General features: G+C 37.6%; 1 protein-coding gene across 1 annotated transcript in view; it reads left to right on the forward strand.

The window, feature by feature from the left end:
* Nucleotides 1-2,579: 2,579 nt before the first annotated feature.
* Nucleotides 2,580-14,075, forward strand: part of GRIN2B (glutamate ionotropic receptor NMDA type subunit 2B) — a 527,768-nt gene continuing 516,272 nt past the window's right edge. The window contains exons 1-2 of the mRNA XM_063426354.1: nt 2,580-2,665; nt 3,604-4,015. The gene's annotated coding sequence lies outside the window, so the exon portion shown is untranslated. The remainder of the gene's footprint in view (nt 2,666-3,603; nt 4,016-14,075) is intronic.

Raw genomic sequence — 14,075 nt, forward strand, 5'->3', positions numbered from 1 at the left:
CTTATTGTGAATTTTAGAGCCCCCACCCGCCGCACAGGGGTGGGGGCCGGGGGGGGACAGTAGGTCCCCTCCCTATTGTGAATTTTAGGGCCCCCACCCACCGCTCAGGGGTGGGGGCCGGGGGGGGGACAGTAGGTCCCCCCCTTATTTTTTATTTTAGGGTCCCCACCCGCCGCACAGGGGTGGGGGCCGGGGGGGGGACAGTAGGTCCCCCCCTATTGTGAATTTTAGGGCCCCCACCCACCGCTCAGGGGTGGGGGCCGGTGGGGGACAGTAGGTCCCCCCTTATTGATATAGTTTTAGAAAGCGAGCTGAGCTGTCAGTTAGACAGCTCAGCTCGCGAACGCGCATTCCGCGCACATGCGCGGTAAAGCGCTCAGGTTCTTCATAGGGCGGCTGTCAATGCCGCTCTATGAAGAACGCGATTGGTGCAGCGCGAAGCCGCGCATGCGCACCACATCGCCCTGACGCTTCTCTCAGAGAAGCGTCCTATTGGGCCCCGCGATTTCGTCATTTTGACGAAAAAGGGGGCGCGGCCTGGCTGGGAGCTCGGCGCTGGAACGGAGGTAAGTTTTTAATATAAAAACACCTCGAATTTTTTTTTAATTAAATGTAAGTTCATATAAAAGCAAGAAGGAAGGCTGGGGGACCTGTCTTTCTTGCTTTTATATGTAGACTATAGAGTCCCTTTAAATTACATCAAGTTGTTTGGGTTGAACTAAACAGACGAATATTAGAAAAGCAACCTACAAATGTAACAAATGTGAGGGAGCTTCTGCAACAATGTTGGGAATAACTTTTTAGACAATATTTTATGTCCATTGTAGAAATATCAATTTACGTGTATTCGTTAAAACATCAGCAAAGAGTGTCTACTTTAATGAATCAAAAATGTAAAATTCCACTTTTTAAAAAACATAACAATTCCATTATTATGTTTTTATTTAGAGTTGTTTGCATGTTATATTCAATAAATGAACACTATAGTATCAGGCACACAAACATGTATTACAGCCAGAATAGTGTTAAACTATTTAGATCCCCAGCTCAATCAATGCATGTGTACAGGGAATGTTTAGTGCCTTCGTGCAGAGGCTGAACACCAGTGCTTCACACTGTGCAGCACTGGTCCAAAAGCACTAATGGTGGCCATATGTGTGACTGCCACTCGAGGTTTCATTAGCCAGCAATGCCAACACTGCATTTTCTTTGAAAATGCAGTGTTTACAGTGCTATCACTGCTGGGACAGGCTATACACATAAGAACCACTACATTAAGCTGGTGACTATGGTGTCTCTCAAATATTAAAGTACTTTAATACATAAAACGGTGTAAATTGAATTAAAAACTGTTAAAGTGGAGCTGTTCTAAAACGTTTGACAGGTAGTGTAGATGCTATGTATTTGGATCTGTGAGGTGTGCTAACTAGAGTAGCATACATAAGCATACATTGGTAGTAGTGTATCAGGAAGTGTAAAGAATTGCCCAGTCCTTAAAAGTCAGTGTAGCTAAGTTACATAAGTATTTGTAAAGTGTTCAGTTTGTACTACTTCCACTCACTGTCTTATTCCTAAAGGGTTATTCCAATCCTTGCAATAAAAATAAATGTATACACTATAAATGCCCTATGGGTCATAACTATTAGGTGTCCCCCTTCCCCCATCAATCTGTAAGAAAGGTTTTAGACTTACCTTGAATCCAGCACAAGGCAAATCTCCTGGTGCTGATCTTCGGCACCTCATTATGATATAACTCGACACTTGTGCAATCCTATACCATAGAGAAACCTGTGATTGGACTGTTTCGTCGGCTCAGAGCGCATGCGCACAATTTAAGCCAGTGAGGAGAAGAGGGGGGTGGAGGGAGAAGGGAAGGGAGACTGTGAGGGCTATTTTAACTATAATTAAAAAAAAAAGCCCATTTGGAATTTGTGGTGGAAGGGAGGGGAAAGAATTCTCCCCTTGCAGGCGCTCTGCTTGAAAGTTGAAAGATATGTTTGTAGGCAGGCTGACAACGGACATATTTTTATGCACAGATTTGATACTGACTCTGCTCTGGGTTGCCCAACTCACGTGTGCTAGGGGTGCAACTAGCCTCCAGCGCACAAGTAACAATAACTCTGGATCTGCAATACTTCAAGCAGAAACAGTTACCATCAAAATCACTGAAGTAGTCATGGTGGTTTGAGTAACCCTTTTAAACACAATATGCACAACTCTCTTGAAGAATGGCATTTGTGTCAATTGAGCTGTGTTTTCTATGTTTTTTTGTTTGTTTTGTTTTAACTCATTATTACAACCCAAGTTTAAAATATGTGTGTCCTTTTCAAGGAGGATCTCCTGAAGGATTGACATTAAATTTATCTATCTATCTATCTATCTATCTATCTATCTATCTATCTATCTATCTATCTATCTATCTAATCTATCATCCCATCTATATATAAAATGCATGTATTTCCAAGAGCCAACATTAGGGGGAGCCCATTCCCCCATTACAGAACATGACGTTGGCTGTCCAATCAGTTTCAGCAGAAGTCACAGAGAAGGGATTCTTGGCAGGGAAATTCTCCTTTTCTCCCTAATCCCGACAGTGTGTGTACAGTGTGCATGGGGTGAGAAATCAAGTATCTGCATTACATGGCTGGAGCTAGCTGACATGACTGTAAGTACACATATATCCATTGCCTTCATGTTACACAGCTACCCCTCCTCCTCCACAAGCATCATTTTTATTGTAACATTTATTGTGGATGAATCACCCATGTCTGCATGTATGTTAGGTGCGTGTGGACTTTTATCTCCCTGGAAGACATGGGTGCAATAGCTGCCTTGAGACATAAGGGGTTAATATATATATAAAAAAAAACTCCCATCACATTGCAGCCCACCCACCTTCATACCACCTCATTGTCACTTAATGGGTTAATATCTATCTCTCCATCTATATGTGTATCTATCTTTCCATCCATCTCTCTCTCTTTTAACCCCTTCAGTGCTCACCATTAGATCCAAATCATGTAAATCATGCATTCACCCATACAGGTGCCTACATGTCTGTGTGCCCAGCTGAGCTAGCTGCCTGGGAATGCATGCCCCCGTGACTATACATGCATGCACACACATTTTACACTGGCATGCCTGTGCATTTAAAACACTGCCATGCAGAGGGATGCTAGAGCACCTTCCTGTCCCTGCTTTAGTGATATTTTACATTGAACAAGGCTTCCCTGTGTTGTTTGCAATGAAGGTGGCAATTAAAATAGCTACATGTGTGCTTGAGAAATCGTGCCTCTCTCTCCCCCTCTCCTCCCTCTCTCTCTCTCTCTCTCTCTCTCTTTGCAGTCAGTAGATAATTCTTGTCTGTCTTTAGCCCATTTCTGAGGATGCCTCTGCTAAACCCATCCTATTAATAATGTATGGCCATCTTTCAGCCTTTTTCCTGTAACCTGTTCTCTGTTTTTTGGGGGGATACAGAAACTGTAAATTAATCTCTGTATTTAGATGCTTGTTTTCCCCCCATTTCACCATTTTCTTCTCTCTAATAAAATATTGATTCCACCTCTCTCTCTCTCTCTCTCTCTCTCTCTCTCTTCTGTATAGGAAGGGGGTGTTTAGAATGAGAACATTATGCTGCAGATAGCAACAGCATTGATCAGCTAAGGAGCAAATAAGCCTTCCAGATCCACATATACAAACCTACAGGATCTGGCCACAAAAAGGAGCTTGTTATCCCAGTCCTACATCGTGCTTTACAGAACAATCTGTGATTTATTCTTCTTCTTCCTGAATTTCTGCCTTTGCTTCTCAAAGTCAGGAAGGATTTGGCTAATACACAAAGGATTGCATTTCCTCCTTTAAATCTCCAATCCTTTTGCATTTTTTTTTTATTCCTATGTATTTCTGCACCCTGTTTTCCTATGTGGATATGCAAGGTAGAAGAAAGAACAGCATAATCCCATCATGTCCACAGCTTTAACCCAACAGACTAACGGATCTGTGTCTACAAGCCCAGGTAAGTCCGAGACAATACCTGTTTCTTTCTCAACCTTTGTACCTCAGTTTGCAACAATTCCATCAGTCCCTGCTACCTGTGATTGCAATCCCTCAAGGATGAGCTGCATGGCAAATACTCCATGTATGAGATCCTTCATCACATTCACCTCTAGTAGCTGTTGCATCTCACATTTTCTGCAGGCTTGTATAGATGTGAGAATATGGAAGCTGCTGTAGTATATTTTATTTCTACAAATATCTCTGTTTTATACTTCGTTTCTAGAATTCCAGTGTTCTCGTTGCCAGTGGTGCATTTGATGCCCTGTGGACCAAAGTATTTTTTTTTAAATTCCTTTTATCAATACACCTGTTAGGTGCAGTGGCTGAAAAACGTGATGGTGTGCATATACAAAATGCCACTGATTGATTTATTTTTTACTCGTAATACTAGAAGACCCCCACACACTTAATTATAGAAACCTGCATCAATTTTAGTGAATGCAATAAAGGAACACATTGCACACATGTGGACACACGTACATACAGAAATACACATACAGGTATGCAATTGGTATTCAGATTTCCAAAGGTTTTTCTGTGATGCATTGCTCGGTTGTATTTCTGTGTACATCACTGTATCCAGCTGAAATCATGGTAATTGTTATTTTCACTATAATGGGATCTAATAGAGATGTATGGTGTAAATGTGTGTATGTCACATACTATTGCAGTAGTAAGATGCATGGTCTTAGACTCACAGGCCTGGCAGTTAGTTGAGGCCTTATTTTACTTCTTAAAATGACCCTGGAAGTAACACGTTGCTATTCACATGGGCAGAGACATAAACCATGCACGTTACATGTATTCAGATGTTTGGTACATTTTCTTTAAAATGGGCTATGCCTTAAATAGTCTTCCATTTTTTTAACAAATCATTTCCTGACTCTTTTTATTATTTGTTATGAGACATCTGAATATTGTGCAATTTTTGTGTTATGTTTTTTGTTGTTTTTTTTATTTACAAAGTTTGAAATTTTGTAATTTTGTATTTTTATACATTTTGTTTTTGGTGTAGTAATATTACTAGTTTATAGTGTATTATTGATCTACTCATATCATATTTTAGGGGCACATCCTTTTACAGACTGCATAGTGTTAGTATGCACATGTGCATAGTTCAGCTCATTGTTGCATCTCACTACATACTGTCAGAATCAACACCTAAAGCATGCGCAGAACATTTCATTAGGGTGTGCACCCAATAATATTTTTCATTATTAGTAGTATACTCAGTCACTGTTAATTTTTTTCTTTTTTTTTTTTTTTAAATCAAATGAAAACATAAATATGTTTTAAAAATATTATCAGCTAAAATGTATTTAAATAAGGCAAACTTAAAAAAGGATAATATACCGACGTTTGCTTAGTTATAACCAGATATATACAGAGATAGATTTTCTTGCTCTCTCAAAGCAGAAGTGCAGGTAAGGGAAAGCAGTAGTGAGGCTGACCTGTGCACATCTGGAACATCCCCAATGTTTGGCATGGTATGTTCCACTGAAACGTATCACTCAATGTTGCATTACAGTGTATATTTTTTAAACCTGTTATGTGTGCAAAACATTTGCTCTATGGAGAGGCCTGAAAAATGCATAGAATAGAATAAAGCACTCCAACCTCTGCTAGGGGGCCTGATCAGGCCTTACGCCTCCATGACTGAAACCACAAATGAAAATAATGATTAGAGGTGATGACAGGTGTTCACACCTGGTTGTCTGTTTAAATTATAATAAATCAATTAAATTACAGATAAACAAACACCGATCCACTACATCCACCTTAAATAAAAAAATGTTTTGTTTTTTCTTAAACATTTCTGACAATCATCTTGTTTTATACCAATTATTTATAGCCATCATTAGTCAATCTATTACATTACCTTGAATTGTGCTACTAAACCTGTTCATCATTTGGCTGTCGTAAACTGAAAATAAAATGGAATGATCCAATTTAATAAATATGGACCATATATCATTCAGCATTACAACCTCCCTATTAAACCTACAGAGCCGTACATCTGCTATTTATTCAGTAGACCCTAGACACTTTTCAGGCAGGCCAGAAGCTTCCAAATGGCCTTCCTAAACTAATACCATCACCTTGCAAAAAAACAAACTAAACATATATATAACATAAATATATACTAACATAAATGTATCAATAGGTACATCTTGTCCTTTTAAGAACCCAGACAGATATTATCACACATATGTAATATATATATATATATATATATATATATATATATATATATATATACACATATATATATATATATATATATATATATATAAAATCATAATTTTTTTGTTTGTTTGTTTCTATTTAATGCAAATGCCACAATATCCCTTTTCCTATATAGGCATGAATATTATTACACTTGTCTATTTCTTTAGACACAACCTGCGGAGAGGTTATTTTTCAAAATCTGTAAGAGGCATCTCCACAACTCACCACCCCCACGTTTCAAGACAATTTACTATACCTTTTTTGCATTAGTCACGCTTGCTAATTGTACAGAGATTTGTCTGGTGTGAGGTCCAGCTCGAGATGGACTAGAATTGACCTACAACCTCTGCATCGTGACATTCTGTGTGCTTGCTAAGCTGTGCTTGTCTAACAAAAAATTGTTGCAATTTATCAATTTTTTTAATTATGGAAGCTTTTCATACAAATGAAGCTAAAGAGCTCGGCTATTTGCTGACATTTTCAAGAGAGGGTGGGCTTAGACTCAACTAAAATGTTATACCTAGAAAGAGTTTATAATGCCAGATTATCATTCCAGAGAGTGATTTTATCACATTCAGATAAGCCATTTACCAGTGATCATGTTTAAGGTGTGATTTTTCATTCTCACAGTAAGCATGTTTTGCTTGGTTTTATGAAAGCAAAAAAAAAAAAAAACAAACACAAATAAAAAATACAAAAAAATTTCTGTTTGTTTATATAATACAAAAACTCCAACATCTTTACTATGATAAATAAACGAAAAAGAATATTGCCTTGCAACTTATTTGATTCTTCACTAACTTTCAGTTTTTTCAGATTGATAACACTGTCATTGCGCTATAAGGATACTTGTGTACGAAGGGTAAAAACATAAACATGAAAAATAGTTTTTAAAATAGCATAGAACTAATGTCACGGATTCAAAAATGATGTACCATAAAATAACAATCACATTGTAATAATCAATGGCAAATGATACACAAAATGCACAAAACTTGAAAATTGAAGCAGTCGCTAAAGGAATATATATATATTTCTTTAGCGACTGCTTCAATTTTCAAGTTTTGTGCATTTTGTGTATCATTTGCCATTGATTATTGCAATATATATATTTATTTATTTTATTAACAGACCTTAATACCTTTCAGAAGTAACAGCATTGCCAGATTTGGCACTTTTAGTTCAGCTCTGTGATTATCATTTATATTAAACAGCAACTTGTACATAAAATGTTTTCTATAGAAGTCTTATTAGAATAACTACGTACTGGCTTCTAATTAATAAACAGATAATTGTCTTATGTATGAATTTAACACAGTGGGAGATATCTCAGAAGGCTGTAGTCAGGGTGTTGGGATTCACGTAGTTTTGGGCAAGGAAGGGAATATAAATACCTCTGTATATTGGCAGCCCGAAATGAAGAAGGAGGTTATGTGTGCTACTTAGATTATAGCTCTTTTATCACTTTATCTATCTTGGATGGCTTTCACAGAATTAACTTGCAAGATGTCTGCTTAAGATAAGCCCATTTTTATGCTCTTATATGGTACTACTGAACTGCCGAGCTTGGAAGCTTTTCAACACTTAGAATGTGGATGGTGGTGGGGCTTGGAGAAAGGAGGTTGATTGTTTTTGTAGGAATATATCATTGATAGGATGATAACTATTTATTTTAAGTTTTATAACTTATTCTCATTACAGTTGCTATTGCATACACTAGAGTAACATTTCAATCCACTGAGTGTTGAACTAATGATAAGAACTGTTAATTTGATTGTTATAGATTGCTCAGCCTTATTGAGAAATCGAATTTATGAATTTGTACTACGCTCGTACATATGCTGTATCGTCATGTTATTTTATTGCACAATTCACATTTCATATTCCCATAAGAAAGTGTTTCCCAATCCACTTCTCAGGGGACACTGACTGCCCAAAATTTAGGTATTTTCCAATTCTGCTCCTATGGACATCATGACACATCTTGGGACAGTAGTGTGTATTTTAGCCTGGATAAGTACGCACTGTTCTGGGGTATCTATACCATCATAGTACATATTAGGCCCTTCATTAAACTGAGAGGTCTTACTGAGCCAGTGACTTCAGAATTTAAAGTCTTTCGTTTTGGTGATAATATCTATACACAGTTGTTGTTTTTGGTATGGTTATGCTGCAAATCGAGATATATAAAAAAGATATAAAATTTACATAACTGAGGATCTATTTCCAGGGAAATAAGGTTTCAAAACAAGATCAAATTAATAAGAAAAATGTATCATAATGGTATAAAGCCACATAACTATTTAATGATTTGTAAAATCACCAGGAACCATTTGGAATTTGTAAGACCTGTAATAAATTGAATAATTGTCAATTAACACACTGTGATATATTTTAGATTGTAAGCTCATTTGATCAATGTATTTGTTACCTTTTGTCCCTTAATTTATCATGTGTGTTGTGTGTTTGACTTATAATGGTTTTAACTTTACAGAATTTGATTCTTTATAATAATAATAATTATATAGTCAGGTGTGAATTTACTTTTGGTCACTAAATTAAAAAAATTAGGCCAAAATAGATAAACTGAAAACCGAATTGACTTGGAAAAACTTTCTAGTTTGCCTATTTTAGCCTAAACTTTTAAATTCACTTTGAATTCCCTGAAATTCAGAATTTTGTTTGTGTTTTCATTGCAACATATTGTAATCACGAAAATAGCAGTTATGGAGAATAGGCAATGGAAATGCAAATGTAATGACATTTTTGAATGGGAAATTAGCTTGGCTGGAGATTATTACCAGTTCAGTTATTTGTGACATAAAGTTTGTAACTCGATTCATTCTCCATTGTCTTCAATTTTCAATTTCTAAAAAAAAAAAAAAAAAAAAAAAAAAGCATGGATGTAGAGAGGTCTGAGCTCTGCTTGAATATGTCCTTAACCCCACCTACTAGAAAAGCCATATGACATCACATCACATCCACATTGAGGCAATAATGTTTTGCTCCTTGTGGAGTTTTTAAAGAGGTACATCATTTCACAATCTCTATGCTCATTTAGTTCAGAGTTGCCTCCACTTTGGAACATTGGGCCTGTTCCTGACTCTATTCCCCACAGTAATCTAATGTTTCATCCTTTAACTCTGATAACACAATTTCTGGAAATTGCGCTAATGATTTTTATATTTGTCTAACACTGTATCAGTTGCAACTTGCAGTTTCCTACTAGATTACTAAAATAGACAAATATCTGAATCCAATTATGAAGTTCTCTACAGGTAGTCCCACTTTGTAATGTAGCATTAATGCAACAGCTTTACCTATTTCAGGTACACGATTCTAAATCATAGCTAAGATTCTCAAAGAGTAGGTGATGCATCCTAATTTATTCAATCGTTCTCTTTTACTTTCTTCTAAAATAAGACTTTATTTTCGGTATATGTTTGGGATAAATAGGAAGCTGAACATCTACTTGCTATGATTTCCGATGGTGATTTTAAATGATATGCCCGTCTCCCAGCGTCATCTGGGTTAATTCAATTAGCTGTGTGTTTTTGTTTTTTTCTACAAACATGAAAGAAGGATGTGAACAACACAAGCAGGCTAGTGAGCATACAATGAAGGTAGTTTTGCAAATGAAAAACAACATATATTAATGTTACTGGAAAAGCATTAGACATACCCGGTACCTAAAGGGTTAGTACATTTCACGCCAGGTCTCCGTAGCTCTAGATAATAGTGGTACAGCTTTGGGTAACTGTGAAAACCAAAGAACAAGCTGTATTTGCCTCCCACACAAGACTTACTGCATTCTAACTTAGCCCTTCTACGCTATCTCCATAGTAACTCAATGCAGAGACACAGGAAGCTCTGCAGGTCCACTCGGCTCTTTCTTTGCTCGCTAGCAGCAAGTGGGATCGAACAAAGCAATAGCAGAGGAGGAATAGAGAGAAGGAAGGAAGAATAAGTGCATGCATTATGCATTTCGTGGGGAGCAATATTGGCAGTAGAAAGATGGAGGTGGCATGTTTAAAATGTATTGCAAGGCTACATCTGAAATATGCACAGGAATGCCATGTTTGTGACCATCCTACTCACTTCTGATTTTTTTCCTTATTTATTAAAATTAAGCAGAAGAAATATTATACACCCCCTCAACCAACAGATAAGCTTATTGTTTTCTATGAAGCCAACATTTTTTTGTAGCACTTTCAGATTGATTGTATGGTTTAGGAATGAAAACGGTCCATTTCTATACAGCACTTCTCTGCTCGTGGTTACATTAAGTGATTTAACGTCATACATCAGACACTTATTTCAACATCACCAAATCAATGTGAATGTAGAGGTTTGTATTGAAAATGGTATTTAATGCTCAAGTAGTGATTTCAATTTGTGACTTCAACCAAATGTCACCATCCAATACCTGGCAAGTGATCAGTTCCAAAAGACAGTTCAAATGAAATCAGGTAGGGTTTGTAATTAAGACATTGTGCTGCTTGTGTCTAGGGATAAATTGTTGTATCCCAATCAAAACACACTCACATCATTATTTTTTTCTTACTCTCTCTCTGATGACTTGATGACTTTTGGAGATAATGCTGACCTTCTGAGGAGGATGTGGCACCGAATTCTGACGTGACAGATGACGCCACTGCACTCCTCGGCACTACCCACACCCACGTTAGAATGTAACCTCCAATCGGAAGACTAATTAACGTGTGCAAGGTGGAATTAATGTAGAGATGATCTTGGTGAAAGAAATCTTTTTTAATTCTCCCTTATCCCAAGGATGGCCAAAAGGTAGATTCCCATCTGTCATATATCTCCAACAAGGCATTGCCAGCTGGGGGTCTACCATGTATAGTGTTCGTGTTTTAATGAAGGGGTACATTTGTGTGTTCTTTTGGTGTTTGAATGCAGAGGTTTGCTTGTATATAATGTTGGTGTTTTAATACCGGGCTTTTTTTGTATGCAGTGTTGGTGTTTATTGCCTGCAGTGTTGGTGTTTGATTGGACTGGTGTTTTTGTATGTACTGTTGATGTTTGAATGTGAATGCTGGGATCTATGCACATATACTCATATGCAGTCACACACAGTCAAACCGATACACACTAACATACAAACACACACACACACACACATTTATATACATACACACTGACACGCACATATATTCACACACAGATAGAAATACACAGATACACATACACATTGACACACACAGATACACATACACATTGAAGAAAACATATACCCACACACAGATACACATACACAAGTCTCAAGTCTAAGCTAATCAATTAAGTCGGGGAGATTGGAATGAAGACGCACTGTAGCCTAGCATGCTTGCTACTTCCGTTAGCTCCACAGAGGAAGAAAAACATATTTCTACCCCCAGTTATACAAATGGCAATTTCTTTTATAATTGGCACTTTTAAAAGTGTCACACATATGACACTAGAGGCACATAATAGTTCTAACTAACTATGTAAACTAACTATTTATATGACCATTCCCCCAGTTTGCAGTAAAAAATAAGTTTTACTTACCTTTTAGACCTCACGGCACTGGTCTCTGTGCCCCCAGCCCACCTCTTTGACTTAGATAATTTAGTTTTGCATTTGAAGGATACTGCAGATGCTCAGCAAATTGCTATACTTCTCCAATCAGCATCTCCTCATAGAAATGCATCAGCAATTTTTGCAGGACCGAACAAAAAGTTCCTCTGGTGGCTTTTGGAGTGAAAACCACTCAATTTGGTAATAGGCAGCAGTGTAAAAGTAGAGTTTACACTGCTGAACCTGCACGGACTGGCTATATGTCCCTACATTAAGCTGTAGTGATTCTGGTGACTACATTGTTCCTTTAAGAAAGGCTAAGTGGAACATTGAGATGACAGCAAATATTATAGTGTTCTTAATGAGAGCTTGATAGCATAATAAACAAGGGAAGTGTCAGACAATTGAATAGTGAGTAAAGAAGCTAAAAGTCACCTTTGTCTTATATCAACATAGTACTTCTAAGGGTCTTGTGTGCTTGGTTGGTGCAGTTGGATCACCTATGGTCATAAGAAACAATTGGATCACCTATGGTCACCTATGGTCATAAGACACAATTCACTACTAACTACTTTATTATAACTAGTAATGCAGTAATGAGATGGATATTATTATTATTTTATTATTCATATAGCAAATTCTGTAGCGCTGTACAATGGATGGACTAACAGACACGCAATTGTAACCAGACAAATGGACGCACAGGAACAGAGGGGTTGAGGGCCCTGCTTAATGAGCTTACATGCTAAAGGGAGTGACGTATAGTGACACAGAGGGTATAAGTAGGGGTAATGTAATAGGTTGCTAGAAAAGTAATCACTTAGAACTTAGTAGGTTATTTTTGACAGTTGCAGGAGAGAAGTCATGGCGGGGAGGGGGGACGAAAACCCACCAACAGTTTAAATCATATGCTTTCCTGAAGAAGTGTGTGTTCAAAGATTTTTTGAAGGAGTGGAGACTGGGTGAAAGTCTAATGGAGAAGGGAAGGGAGTTCCACAGAAAAGGTGCAGCCCTGGAGAAGTCTTGGAGGTGAGCATCAGATGTGGGAGTACGGACAGAGCGCAGGGGCCTCGACGGGACATATTTGTGTATTAGGGAGGATAGGTAGGTTTGAGCAGCATTACGTAGGGACTTGTAAGCAAGCACCAGAATCTTAAATTGAGCTCTATATCTAACTGGAAGCCAATGTAGGGACAGACAGAGGAGGGAGGCGTGGGAGGTGCGGGTGGACAGAAAAATGAGCCTCGCCGTCGCATTCATTATAGATTGCAGCATGCAAACTGGGAACACGTAAGACCACTGAGAAGGGGATATTTTGCAGAGCCTCGAAAAATGCTATGATATTGTGTCTATATTTGTAAACATCCTCAATGTGCTTGCTATATATAAAGAGACAAACATCAAAACCATTGAGATTATACTCAACGCTGCTTAACTTCACACCTGCTGAGACGCGTTCTCCACTTTTGGATTCATTACGATTATTTATAGGATCTCAGATGCCTAGCCAAATGGCAAATCGTTTTACGTATATGGTATCCCAGTCCAGATCTGTTTCGTTTTTCTTGTGGGGTTTTTTATGTGAAAACTATGGATTTTAGAAGCCAAACAATAGATAAAAAAAGATTCCAAATAAGTTTCCGGTAAAATGTTTAATTCAGGGTTGCGTTTATTTTTTTGCATATCTGACTGTCTTTCTGACTAAGACCTTTCTTATGCTGTGGAACCCAGACATACCAAGATCCATAGACAACACCTTTAACCCTATTTCTTTTATCTATGTATCCAGAGAAACATGTTGTTAGATCTAAGCACCTTATATGTTATTGTAAAGTGTACTCCGGTGCTGCCTAGACTAACTTGCGTAATTGTATGTGGTAGTGGCAGTCATCTTTTGCTTTATTCTTCAACAGTGAGCTAAATGCCACCCATTCCCTTTATCCTAACAGTACCCCTCAATCATAGCAGTAAAGTATACAAACTGTATTTTCCCCTTCCAACAATAGTATATGTGAAACAAATCACCCCATGTTACATTATTTCATCCAACCAACTAATTCATATTTCTATAAAAAACAGATGTATTCATTAAATTGGATATCATGGAGAATTTGACCCATACCGATGCTGGCTTACAGTGATATGTGTCAAAGATGCATACAATACAGTTAGAGCAAGAGACTCTGAAAATTCTTCTTTGATATTTACTTATTTCTAGCATACAACTG

Source organism: Pelobates fuscus, chromosome 7 (assembly GCF_036172605.1).
Source record: "Pelobates fuscus isolate aPelFus1 chromosome 7, aPelFus1.pri, whole genome shotgun sequence".
Classification (NCBI taxonomy): Eukaryota; Metazoa; Chordata; class Amphibia; order Anura; family Pelobatidae; genus Pelobates; species Pelobates fuscus.